Source organism: Calidris pugnax, unplaced genomic scaffold (assembly GCF_001431845.1).
Source record: "Calidris pugnax isolate Ruff unplaced genomic scaffold, ASM143184v1 scaffold44, whole genome shotgun sequence".
Taxonomy (NCBI): Eukaryota; Metazoa; Chordata; class Aves; order Charadriiformes; family Scolopacidae; genus Calidris; species Calidris pugnax.
Genome location: NW_015094506.1, coordinates 44846708 through 44859704, shown reverse-complemented (window position 1 = coordinate 44859704; position 12997 = coordinate 44846708). Strand labels below are relative to the sequence as shown.

Here is a 12997-nt window from a genome sequence, read left to right as displayed (position 1 = left end):
CCGCCCGCCTTCGGTCCCTCAACAGCCTGGGACGGAGCCCCTGCCCCTCCCCCGCGGTCTGCGCCTCCGGGGCTGCGGATCGCCCCCGGCACCAGCCCCGGCTGCGGCCGCCCCTCCTCCGCTGCCCTACTTCCCTCCGCACCTCCTCGACAGCCCCCCTGCCCAGCCCCTGCCGCAGTCTGGTGTCTCGGCCGCGCCCAGACCCGAAGCCGTTCGGCGTAACGCGCAGGGCGCTGTTGCAAAATGGACACTGAGGGCTCAGTGGCGGGCGCGGATCGCGCTCTCAGCCCGTAAGCAAAATGGCGGCTGTTTGGCTTCGCCTTGGTAACCCAGCCCCTGCCAGGCGGGGCTGGTGAGCCCCGTGCAGGGGGAGGGAGGGGAGAGCGGACGCCATTTTCCCAGAGAGAGCCAGTGACATAGAAGGGAGCGTAGGAGGCTGAAAGGAGGGAGACACGGGAGCAGCGGCGGCAGCGGGGTTTGTACACAGGTCCCAAGGCAAAGGCGCTTCCGAGCTGGTCCCTGTAGGGTTCTGTGCACTGAGCTAGGTTTGGGGGGAGGGGGGGTCTCCTCTTTCCTTTCTTTCCCTTTTCTTTCTTTTACCAGAGCCTGCTGAGGGTTGAGTCCTGCCTAGGGTAGGGATATCCGCAGTGGGGCTGTTGCATTGTTTTGGTTGGGATAGAGAAGGGGCTCAGCTGAGGGGTGCTGCTGCCTGGCCTGTGACCATTACAGGTGAGTCTTCGGTTATTACCAGCGTATTCTGCTGTGGGTGCTCTGGGGAGGGGGGTGGCAAAAAGGGAGCGAAATGCGACGGGAACGTCTCGTTACCCCCGGTGCGAGTGTAACTCCCTCCCACCTTGAAATGTGTTTAAATGCTGTTTAAGTTGTCTTGATTTTGTTTTGCCTTTTGTGGGGTTTGGTTAAAAAATGGCAGGCTGTCGCTATATCTTGTGAATATGGCGGGTTACTGTAACTGGAGGAGCTGAGGAGAATTTTTTGGCAGTTATGCCAGATTTATGCATTATGCTTGGAAAAAGAGCTAAAGGGGGCTATTATGTGACAACATACGCTTCCTTAGACTGGTGGTTCTAAGAACGGGTTTGTGTGTTATTGGGACTGCGTATTGAGTTCTATGAAGCTGGGGAAAGCCTATTCTCTTCCTCCATCCTGTATATTTTTGCTTTGTGGTACTAAAATGGCTCGTTATAGGCCTAATCTCTCTGCCTTCCACACCCCCGCCTCCTTTCCTCCCTCCCTGCTAATATCTCCGCTTCGTGGTGTAACCTGGACAAACGGAAAGCAGTCCTCAGGAGTTTCTCTGCCAATTTAAAAAGGGGATCATTCTCTCCACCCCCTTTCTTGAGGGTGTAAGTAGTTATATTGGTGCATCCCTTTCTTGCTTTAGTTTCTGCAGCCAGCCTTCGTGTTCCCTGGGTGGCATATCTCAGTCTTTTTCTTCAAGAAATAAATGTCGGTGGGGTAGACCCTATTGCTGCAGACATAGGGGAGGAGAAACAAACGGTTCACTGTGTAGTACTAAATAGGGTAGAGAAACATAATATAGCCTGATTATAAAGGTTCTGTATTCCCCCATACTCAGCCATTAGGGAATGTGCGGTGGCTGAAAGCCCTGAGGTCCCTAAAATGGTACATACTACGTGTCGTTAAAAGCAGAAGTTTGGCGCTTCATCTAGATTTAGGAATGTTTTAGTCTGTTTATTTACAGTACCTTAAAGGAATAATAACGAAACATTTTTGTTATTCAGGGCTCAGATCAGAGAAAAAAAGGAGATATCCGTGGCTGTACTTATAATGCATGATTAATTGATTATAATCACTGTACTTTTAAAGTTACTTTTCAAAAAATGTGGAGCAAATTTTTTAATTTCCCTCTTTTGTCCTTTAGAGATTCTAAAAATGGCGGCCTCAGGCTGATGTTGTGGTAATCTAATCAGCTCGGGTCCTCCACACCCCATGCAGTGCGTTTGTCTGCAGCATATTAGAGTCTTATTATGTTTAAATGAAAAGACTGTTCCCTTCAAATAACGTACAAAACATCTCTTGGCTTTACTGCGATTTAAAAATGCTGTGTTCCAGCTGATTAATTTTATTGGTTATGTGTGTGAAAGGCAAGTGAACGAGACCACTCTTGTCGGGGAAAAGGGGGGTGGAAAGAGGCAACAGACTCAAGCAGCTTCTTTGAGGGGTGTGTATAGGTTGCTGTGAGGTAGTATGTGTGTCGATTTAGTAATTTGGAAAAGCTCCTGAGTTTGTGATGGAAACTGTGTATCTGTCCACCCCACTAACGACATAAAAGCGGTAATATTTATCAAAATGAGTAGTGGATTAAGATCGCTGAAACGGTCAGCTAAATTCTTTGTGGAATCACATTAGTGAACGTCATGTTCACCTTCCAGTAAATACCTTTGCTGGATATCGGGGTTCTAATTCCATGTATTCATCGTTTGAGAGTAATGAAAGAACTTAATACTTGTGGAAATAATGCATGTGAGTTTATAACCTGTTACTTTATTAAGACGCGGAATTTCTTCTGCCACCATGTAATCTTGATATTATGTTTTTTGTTCAATTTATTTTGTATGCTGCTTTATAAATTGTGTATGTAGTAATACACATACAAATACTGAGGAAAAGTGCAGTTCCTAACCTCTAATTTTTTTCCTAAATGAAATATGAACCTTTTAGTATCACCACTATAAATATGTTTGGGTGGGGGGAAGGGAGGTCACAAGGATTTATTATTTGGTAGTTGGTGTAGTGTACTCTGATACAAACTATGGAGGCTGCAAACTGTATGTTTTAAAAGACAGAAAAAAATTAGTTAATTTGTCACTTTTTTTGTATGCTTGTCTTTAATCTTGTCCTTGGTTTAATGAGGTATAAATTCTAGTATAGCTTTGGAACCTTCTGGATTTAAACAATCCAAAGTGAGGTATTGAAATGGCAAAACTGTCTCTAATCTCTGAACAATTTTAATTTAGATACCGTGTAGAAGCACTGATGTGTGGTTTAAGGTATACCTGAAGCTGAACAATGAGATAGTAAGACTTTGAGTGTTGTTAATGCATGCCTTTCCCATGTTTTGAGGCCAAACACTGAGTGATTTCAACCACCAAGTGATACGTTAATAGTCCAGTAATGCATGCTCCCATCATATCTTCCTCTTTATATAAATTTGATTCTTATAATAAACCACATTTTACTCTGTTGATTAAAAAGTACATGAATAAGATTCTAAGGAGTGTAAGTATGGGCCTTTTTGGAAACCTTTTGCCTTTTTCTTTCCTCTCCCTAGGTTTAAAGCTCCTGATCTTGTGAAAATTTTTTTTAACATCATGACTTAAAGGGCTACGCAGCTCTGCAGTCTAACTTCATGGCCTCAGTCATGTTCTCAAGCAGACATCCGATTCAAGATTAAGATTAAAATAAAATAAATTTGTAAACTTTACAAAAAGTGGTTTTTTGGGCTAAAATGAAATAAACCCAAAGATTGAAATATTCATACTGAAATTTTACAGCTTGCATTCTAGATTGTGAATTTATGCATGAAGAACCTCTTGGGAATTTTGAAATCTTCCAGAGTTTTCCTTTGTGAGTTTTAGTGAGTCAGTTTGCCAATGTGACTCAGTTTCTCCATCTGTAAAAACAGATCTGTGATCTAAGTAGACAAAAGGAAATTCAACGTTTTTTCTTTTTTTTAAACTTCATTGATAGTGATATGTTAAAGCATATTCATTAAAAAATGGAATACCCCTCCCCCCAAGTAATAAAAACTTCTTGAAAGAGGGAAGGTTTTAAATCTAAATCTACTTTTTTAAGAGACATGTATGATTTACAAATATTGTGTTATAAATGCAAGAATATGGACTGCAGTTCTAAAACCATTTATGTATATTCAAGCTTTTCATATCTAAAGGAAAAAATCTGCTTAACTGTCACTTAGCCTTTTGGGTGAGCTCACTTTTGGGTGAGCTTCTTTGCCATCTGGGAAATTTCAGAGGGGAAACAATGCTGGTTTTTTAGACTATAGCTAGGGAAAGTTTCTCATAGCACCAAAATTCAGATTACTTTTAGAAGTTGCATTACCTCATGTCTTTGGTACAGTTTCAGCACACACACAAATCATAACATTCAGTTGGAAAGAAACAGGAATACAGAAATCGGTGTCACAGGGAAGGCTATAGTGTCTCTCTACTCCTGATCTCAGGTTGATTTAAGCACAGTCTTAATTTTGCGTGCTAGCTAATACTAATTTTAGTAAGAACTATTTGTGGCACTTAGTTAAGGAGTGGTGTATGTAATTGTAGAATCGTGGTATTGTTCTAAATAGATTAATGTAAATGAAGATTTAATGAAGGTATTTTACTGGTGTTGTGTAACATTAACAAAATTGTAGGGGGGGTGTGATAGATTGGTGAAGATATAAAACCCCATTCAGACTTCTGGAGGGATCCTGAGGAAGTCCGTTTGTTATTGGCCTTGTGACTTCCATACAAACAAGCATTTGTGAATCTCTCAAAAGCAAATTTTATTGGACAGTGTTTTTGGAACAGGTACAGTGTTCAAATGTTTCCACTGTGCAAATAGTAGTTTTGATTTATTGCTAAGAATGAAACTTGAGGCATCTATGGGGAAAAAAAATAGAAATTTACCATGTGTAGGATGTGGATTAAGAAAAAAACCACCCTTTTTATTCTTCTAAATTCTGAATTATTTAAAATATTAACTGCAGTGGGCTTTTGAATGGTGCAAGATGAGTATTTCTAAGCACATCAGCGTTCACATTTTCTTACTAACCAAAGATTCATACCCACAAAAGTTAACATAATCTCTTTGAGGATCCAAAATTCTGCTCGTGACCTTGATAATACAAAAAAAGCCTCCTATAGTTCTGTTCAAAGACAAAACTCTTGTTACCTTTAAGGCATAACAAATGAGTTATTTAAAAGAAACCTTGTCAAGGCTTCATATGCTTGCTAGGAGATACTGAGATTATTTTTATTTCCTCCTACAAATCTTAATATATTAATGTGGTGTTAATTAAACAGGCAAGATTTTAAGTTCTGCTGGTTGTTAGAAAATTTTAATAATTATCTGTAAAACTTTGAAGATAGTTTTGTTGTACAAATTATATTTTTTAACAGGCTTGACTTAAATGCTTTCTTATCTTTATTTTTTAAAATTAAAATATTTGTTAAGAACTATGATAAATCCCAGTGTCCACTCAAGTTACGTGTTTCAAAAGTAAAAATGAAGAATATATTGAAGTATCACACAGACTGCATCCTGAGCAAGTAAAATGTGTGTTAGTTTTGCATATTTTGTTCAAAGAGTGCTGTCTCTTCTTTCATGTGATAGTTAATATGCTCCTTAGATGGAGATGCAGTATGGTAAAACTTAGATGAGACTTGCAAGGGCCCAGCAGTTTTGCAAATCAGGCTAAGTATGGGAATGCCAAAATAGTGTTAATCCTAGTTTTAGAATTTGTTTAAGTTAACGTTTTCATTAGGTGTAGATGTTAAAATGTTACAATGCAGGCTTAGGTCTAAAAAAGCTTTTTTTAAACTTTATTTTGTTCTCATTTGTATTTGTGTTTTGTGTGTTGCTTTATGGCATCGTAGACTAGGTAATCATTCACTTTTATATCTCTATCTCAAAAATAAATAGCCATCAAGTTCAAAGACAAGATGATAAGACTAGATTTTAATGACATTATTGTACTGTACACTACAGCTTAAGGAGGAGGACCATAATCTATTGTTCATTGTTGATTATTTCATCAGTCACAGAAAGTGATGAAATTAATATCCTATCTTTACAAAGTGAGAATTCAAAATGTATACAGGTTGGTAGGTTTGGATCTTTTACCATAAGGAGCTCTGAATATTTAAATTAGTTTGGTGTTCATTACTCTTTAACTCTTCTAACTTGACAAGGTCTAAAGATACTTTTTTTCTTTACCAGTGGGTGATGTTCTTAACTTGCCTTGAGTAGACAAAAGGAGCTAACTCCTAATTAGTATAGTTAGAATGGGGCTGTGTTTAAAACCGTATCACAAGACAGATGATATTCCAAGTCTAGACAGTTAATCCTGTCTTAACTCTTGGTTTAAAGAAACTTTTCCAATGAGGAATGTTTTTAGTAGGTTCTACTTAAACTGAAGGTGAGGACTTGAACTACAGCAACTTATTTGTAGCTTTTGGGGAAGGTATAGAGAGATTATGTCTCTCATTTGGTTTCTAAACCTATCATTTTAGAACTGTGAAAGAAACATAAATAATTTTATAGAAAACTGATAAAAATACAATATTTTTTTTACTGCTTGTAAGGATAAGATTCCTACCTCAGATACTTTACCAGGTAATACAGCTAATTTTGCTTAGGGTAGAAACAGTTGATAGGAGTCTTATTCTTAAATAACATTATGCAGGTATTTTATGAATGTAGTGGTTTTATATAATGTTCATTCTCTGCTGTCTCTTGCTTCGCAATCACGTCTTCTGTACTAGAAGAAATTAAAGACAAACTCTGCATCTCTTTTTCTTTTTTCCCCCCTTCTGTGTGGCAGCGGTATTGAAAGCTAAAAGCTGTGTTTTGTGTTTCCATTGCTGCACAGAATTTCTTTGTTGTGTTTATTCTAAGATGACGTATTTCATATCTTTGTTACTACAATTAAAAATACATACTGATATCTCCTTTGAAAACACAAAGGCATAAAGTTACAAATACCCGGAATCTAAATTCTTAACACAAATCAGTCAATATAATTTTGCAAGATAATTGTGATTGGAAATGAAATGGTTTTTGTTTTCTTGAAAGTAGGAAAGATCTTTTGATCTTACAATTTTGTATTTTTTTGGCTGTCCTTGAAGGTGACATAATCCCTTCCATTTGTTCCCTCACCATCTCTTAATCTCTTCCTCCCAAAATCTTGGTAAAGAGTATTGAAATATTGCCAAGTTGTTACCAAGAAATACAGTCCAGGTTGAACTGTAGTTAAAATTACGCAAGAGTTCTTCTAACTGTTAGAAAGAATTAAAGTTTCTCTTTGAAATAGCACAACTTTCTGACTTGCTTGTGTTTAGGTTCCTAGGTGTAAGTGTAACAACTAGGTCAATGTCTACAAACTGCTTCCATGAGTGTAAGTAGAAGCTCTGTTGTGCTATTCATATAAGTGAAATGCCACTGATGAGACAGGGAAGCTAGTTTTTGGAATTTACTTAAGTGAAAACATGTCAAACTAAAACTTTGCTTAGCTGAAATGTCAGGCTTCAACTAAGTCAAAAGAATTTACTGCTTGTGTAGCAGGTATCTAATAATTACAGTAGGCTCCCAAGTCTTGTTTAAGCAGCATAGAAAAAAAAATAATATTACATGATGTCATCAAGTCAGCAAAATATTTAGGTTGTTGAAAGCAATACCAATATGTATTTGTAGCCATGTGTTTTCTACCACTAACCCCCTTTCCCTCCCCAAAAAAATGACAGAAAAAGAAAAAAAAAAAAAGCCTTACTACTTCTTGGGGGGAATATTGGGCCTTAGAATTTGGATCTTCTGGTACCTGTATCACCATGAAGTATATTGTTACATTTAATGAAAAATGAATATACTTAGCCCTTACAGTTGCACACATGACTTGCAGAGTATTCTTACAGAATGTGGAATGTGTGTACTTCATATTTTGAAATATTTTTGAAGAAGAATAACTTAGGGTATCAGGTGTAAATTATGTTTTCCTGGAGACTAACTGGTAAGTCACATGCAGGCATTTTGTCTAAGTTTAATCAATGGTTATTTACCACTTTATGGTAGATGGAGAAAAATGTTTGCAGTAAACAGCTGATACAAAGAATGACTTAAAGCCAAGATCTCTTCAATGGGAAACTATTTTATTTGTTTTCTTAACCTTTGAATTTCTATTTAAAGGAATTTTACATCTCACAGTGAAAGAGTATAAGACACTAGTTTTAGGTAGCTAGTGTATACTTCTCCAAGCAATAAGCAATATTACTATCAAAAAGCAATTTTTTCCTCTTTTCTTCATATGCTGTACCAGTCTTGTATTTTACAATTCCTTGGTTCTCCAGCTCAAATAATTGCTAATTTTTGAATGGATGGGCCGTTTTGTGTGTGGAAGTATGGCTGGTGTTTATTAAACTTAGAGGCATCAAGTGATTGGCTGTTAATTTTCAATTTTGGGGGTTGTTTTCTGTAAATACAAAAATAAAATCTGTAAGCATGGTATTTTTCTGCATACCTCTGCTTACTGCTTCTTTGATAGATTTCTGTTTGATTAACTAATTCTTACTCTTTCTGCAACTGCATTTACCTTTATTTCCCTGCTACCACTCGTTCTTTTTCTCTTCCTAGTCTCATATTTTGTCTAACTTCCACTGAGAGAAGAAAAGGAGGAGTGAAGAGAGAGAAGAGGTAAGGGAAAGTCTTCCATGTTTTAATGGACTGGCATAGATATCTGAGGAGGAGAGAGCGATTTCCATTACTTCTTAGGAATACTCAGGAAGAGCGCTCTTGGACCAGATAGGAAAGGGAAGGTAGCCTACGGCCAGTGGAAACTAGCTCTTCTGTACAGCAGAAATTTTGCTGACACACTGATTCTGTTTTATACTTAAAAGAACAGCTTTCTTTCCACTGACTAGAGTTGGTGTAATGCTTGTAATGACCTGTGTACTGAAGAATTGGTACTTACACAATGGAAACCCAAGGTTTTTTTATGCATGAATCTTGAATACTATGGAGAAGGCAGATTTTTTTTTTTCCTTCTTTGTTCTAGATCCCAAACTGAACACTTAATTCATGATGTTTGGCTGTGATTCCAAATATGACTGAGAGTTTTTTTGAATGTAAAATCCTGCATTTATTGTATCAGGATGTTAATAAGTATGCTAATGAACTCTTTGCTTGTTTGTACTCTGTTGGCACTGAATTAAATGCAAAACAGTAGGAGGAGCCTTACTTTGTAGTAGTTTGGCTGTAATAGCCATGTTTCTTAAATAAGTTTGTCTAATGATCACTAGATCTCTGTCACTACAACTAAGAACTTAAACCGAAAATGTGATAGTTAGCAACTTAGTACCCTTGAGATCTCTGAAGTCTAATGAAAATCCAAAAAGGGATGGAAAGGGGCAGCTATGAGTAGTGTCCTGGAAGAAACAGTGAGAGGCAGCATAATGATTGTAGCCATTATCTGTCATATGTGTAACTCCAAACCAGCCATTGCAGGGCTTTTTTTTCTTTTCTGACTGACAGGACATGTGAGGAGGAGGTGAGATGGACCTGAGTGCTGACAATGTTGTAGGCCACTGTGGATGGCATAGGAGGTTATTGAGGGGCCTTTGGGTGAGGCCAGGACCAGTTAATATTGTGATGAAGAGGAAGGGGAGGAAGGTACTGCTATGACAGGGATGTAGAGAATATTAGGTCAGTGGGAATGTTTGAGCATAAACTACAAATACATAGGAAACCAGTTTTAGAACAATTTTTTTTCTTCTGTGTGATTTGCAGGAGTTAGTCTTAATGGGTCCTAATTTGTATATTGTATTTGAGTGTGCCTACGGTGTCTTATTTTTACCTACTACCCTTTTTTGTCTCGAAGTCGATTTCTGACTTACCTGTTAGGTTGCCATAGAGAGCAGCAAACAGTAGCAAAGGTCTGAATTTGGACTTAGAGTTGTTTCTAGGCCTGAATACGTCATAGTGCAACTGCAGTGGTATAACATTTGGAAGTTGGAAGTCCCTCCTAATCTCTTAGCAAAATCTTTACCGTAGTGGAGCATGTCGGGGGAAATGGAGAAAGAACTTCTTTGTGGGTTAAATTAGTCATTTATTCATGTATTCTGCTTCTGGGTCTGATTAAAGATGTGTTATCTCCTTAGAAACAGCCAGCAATAAATAAATACTCAGATTACTTTGATATATGTATTTATGCTGTGTATATATATGCTGCATATATTTTTTCTGGATTGCTTTGTGTATAGATACATACATCTCTATATATACACATACGTGCAAATGTAGTTCACTATTTGGAGGATATCTGGAGTATACTGTTAAAATGTCAGTTCTATTGATACTTTTCCAAATAACTTGTATAGTGAAGACACGAGTGCTCAGAGCAATAGTAGAAAGTAGAAGTGTAGCAAAGCATATAATTTGTTATTTTTTTGTGAAATCTTCTTAATGTTTTCTTCTCTCTTCTCATCTAAGCCCCTTCCTCTAATTTAAAAAAAAAAAAAAAGAAAAAGGAAAAAAAAAAAAGGTTGTATGCAGGGAAGCCAAGTAGGAAACCTCAGTTTATTGGCTCTGACGGTTCAGAATGGTAGTTTTTGTCCTGGATTTGTGGACTATGTCAGTGTAGTGATAGGAGCATTTTTACTTAGAAATTTCTCCTGTATACATTGTGTTAGGACGTAGGTGTATCAAGTTTTCTTAGGTCTGTTCTTGTGGATTTATTTCTCTGTGGGAGGGGTGGTTCCCATGAGCGCAGGTTAAAATTGTTGGCCTGTAAATCTGAAGGAAAGCATGACAAGAATTGCTTTTGCTAATGATTGCAAAACATGTATACACATATGATGTAATCGGGGGAGGGAAGAGGAAAATGTTTCGATTGTATGCTCAATAAAAGGCAAATTACGCATAGAACATGTTTTTAAGTGTTTGTCCTCTAAATTGTTTTTCCCTTTTTTGTGGTGTGTGTAGTAGGCTTGATTCGATGTCTCCCAATTGCAAGGTACTTAACTACGTTTCTGTGTGCTATATTGGGTACCAGCACTTCAAATATGTTTTTATCCACCTCCCTTATAAATAAAGCATTTTTAAGAGGGAGAAAGGCCCCAGCACACCTCATAGACTGTTTCTCCTGGTGTGGTAAGAAAATCAGAGTCCTATCTTTTGGTCGTCATCTGTCTCTACTACCTGAGACGACTTGTATAAACAACTAACACCAAGTTCAGCAGGAGTCAGCAGAGGTCTGAAAGCAGTAGTATGATCTTGGAAATCTTTGCATCTTGCCCAAAAGACCCCATTGGGGTAGGAAACTGTAGTTTCAGAGTGATCCTTTGTGACTGTCTGGAGCTAGCCTGGACCCACAGTAGCATGAATTTTGTACTGGGAGCAAATGGAAGTTGGAGTTTTGGGTTGGGTTTAGTGCTGTCTGAGTACAGGTATGTTGCTTTTACATTCAAATGGACTTGAAATTACAAGCAGATTAGCATCTTGTGCTTGTTGAACTGAAAGGTCTTGCTTGACTCCAGACTGTCATGTAATTAGTTTGTGTATTTTATGTCTGAATCATTTTTATCTGTAAATCTGATAAATCAACCCTTTGTCTTCTTCCTTGGTCCATATATGAGTGGAAAATTGGCTGTAGGGATGAGTTTGTTTCAGGAATTTCATCTGTTTGTTCCAGTAAGCTTCAAGTTAATTCCCTTAGATTTGTACACATGCTTTAAAAATGAATCTATATGTATACTGGGTATATTCCGATACTTAAATACTCCTCCAGGAAATTGTTAACTTATTTTTTGCCTGTAGTTAAAGTGTGTGAGGCAATGGGTTTACTAGTACTCTTAGTTTAGCAAAAGACAGCCTCTTCTGTACTTGGGGAAAATGATGCCCAGGGAAGTAGTTGAGTCATCATCCCTGGAGGTATTTAAAAGATGGGTAGATGTAGTGCTTAGCGATATGATTTAGTGATGGTTTTTGTCAGTGTTAAGTTGACGGTTGGACTAGATGATCTGAAAGGTCCCTCCCAACCTAGGCAATTCTATGAAATAAGCTCTGCTTAAACATGGGGTGAACTGCCCATTTCTCCAGAAGTTGGGAAACACAGGCTGTAACTTTTCAGGAGATGTGGTAATTCATGATAATTTTTCGGGAGTGATAATTATTCTCAGATGTTTCAGTTAATCAGTTTACTAAATATGGATAAATTTATCACTTTCACATACTTTGTAATATGTATTTAAAGTTATATCATTTTGCTTTTAAGGAAAGACACTTGGCATATGTAGGTAGGTTAGAAGGTCTTGATTAATTTTTCCCTCTACTTGTGTAGATTTTGTATATAGACCTTGTGAAGATGCAGAGCAGACAGAGTACAGAGGTAGTAATTTGGTTAGTATATTAATCTTTCTGCAGTGACACTAGTTAAGGACTTTGAGGTAAAGTTGCATGTATCACTATAAAATCTAAATAGTGATTTACTTAAATCAGCCCTGTCCTCTTGTGAAATACTCAGACTAATTATAGGCTGATCTAATATTTTTTTTTTTCCCCCCTTAAACTTTTGCTCTGCTTTTACGGAGGCCCTGGTAATTCTCTCTGAAGAAGCATTCGGTGTTGAAATCTCCAAGTCTTGAAACATCTAAACTATGTAACTTTTTTTTTTCCTATTTTGTAATCGTCAATAGGTGGTGACTTATAGAGGCAATTGCTAGAAAATATCATTGAAGAACTTCAGGTGGATACTGAAGTCATAAAAACAGGAACAAAAAGACTTAATATTTTTGTAGTGCTTAGTGATGTGAGAAAATTGAACTAATTTAGCAAATGACTTACACAAACCACTAAACTAATTTTATATGTGGAAAATTCTTATATTTGGGCTAAGAAATAATTTAGTCAAAAGCTTAATTCATGATTTCCCTGATGCCCTTTTATAAATTAGAAAAAAAATATATTGCACATTGCTTTGTATTCTATTCCTCACTTTTATAGTAGATTTTTTCCTTAACTTCTTAACGCTTTTTTGTCTTTAGTGTCTATGGTATGACAACAGAATCTGGAGATTTATTTATAGGGAAGGAAAGACAAGGAAAAATTACATTTCTGTGCGAAAAAGCCATCATATGTACTAAAAAGACTAGTAAAAACAGGTTTCACTAATTTTTTCCACTCTTTAGTTTTTGTAGTGTTAGGGGTAAACGTTAAAAAAAAGCCAAACCAACCCCCCCCCCCCCCC

General features: G+C 37.4%; 1 protein-coding gene across 1 annotated transcript in view; it reads left to right on the top strand.

Annotated features, from left to right (window-relative positions):
* Positions 1-388: 388 nt before the first annotated feature.
* KMT2E (lysine (K)-specific methyltransferase 2E) overlaps positions 389-12997 on the top strand; it is a 60405-nt gene continuing 47796 nt past the window's right edge. Inside the window, exons 1-2 of the mRNA XM_014963369.1 lie at positions 389-729; positions 8389-8448. The gene's annotated coding sequence lies outside the window, so the exon portion shown is untranslated. The remainder of the gene's footprint in view (positions 730-8388; positions 8449-12997) is intronic.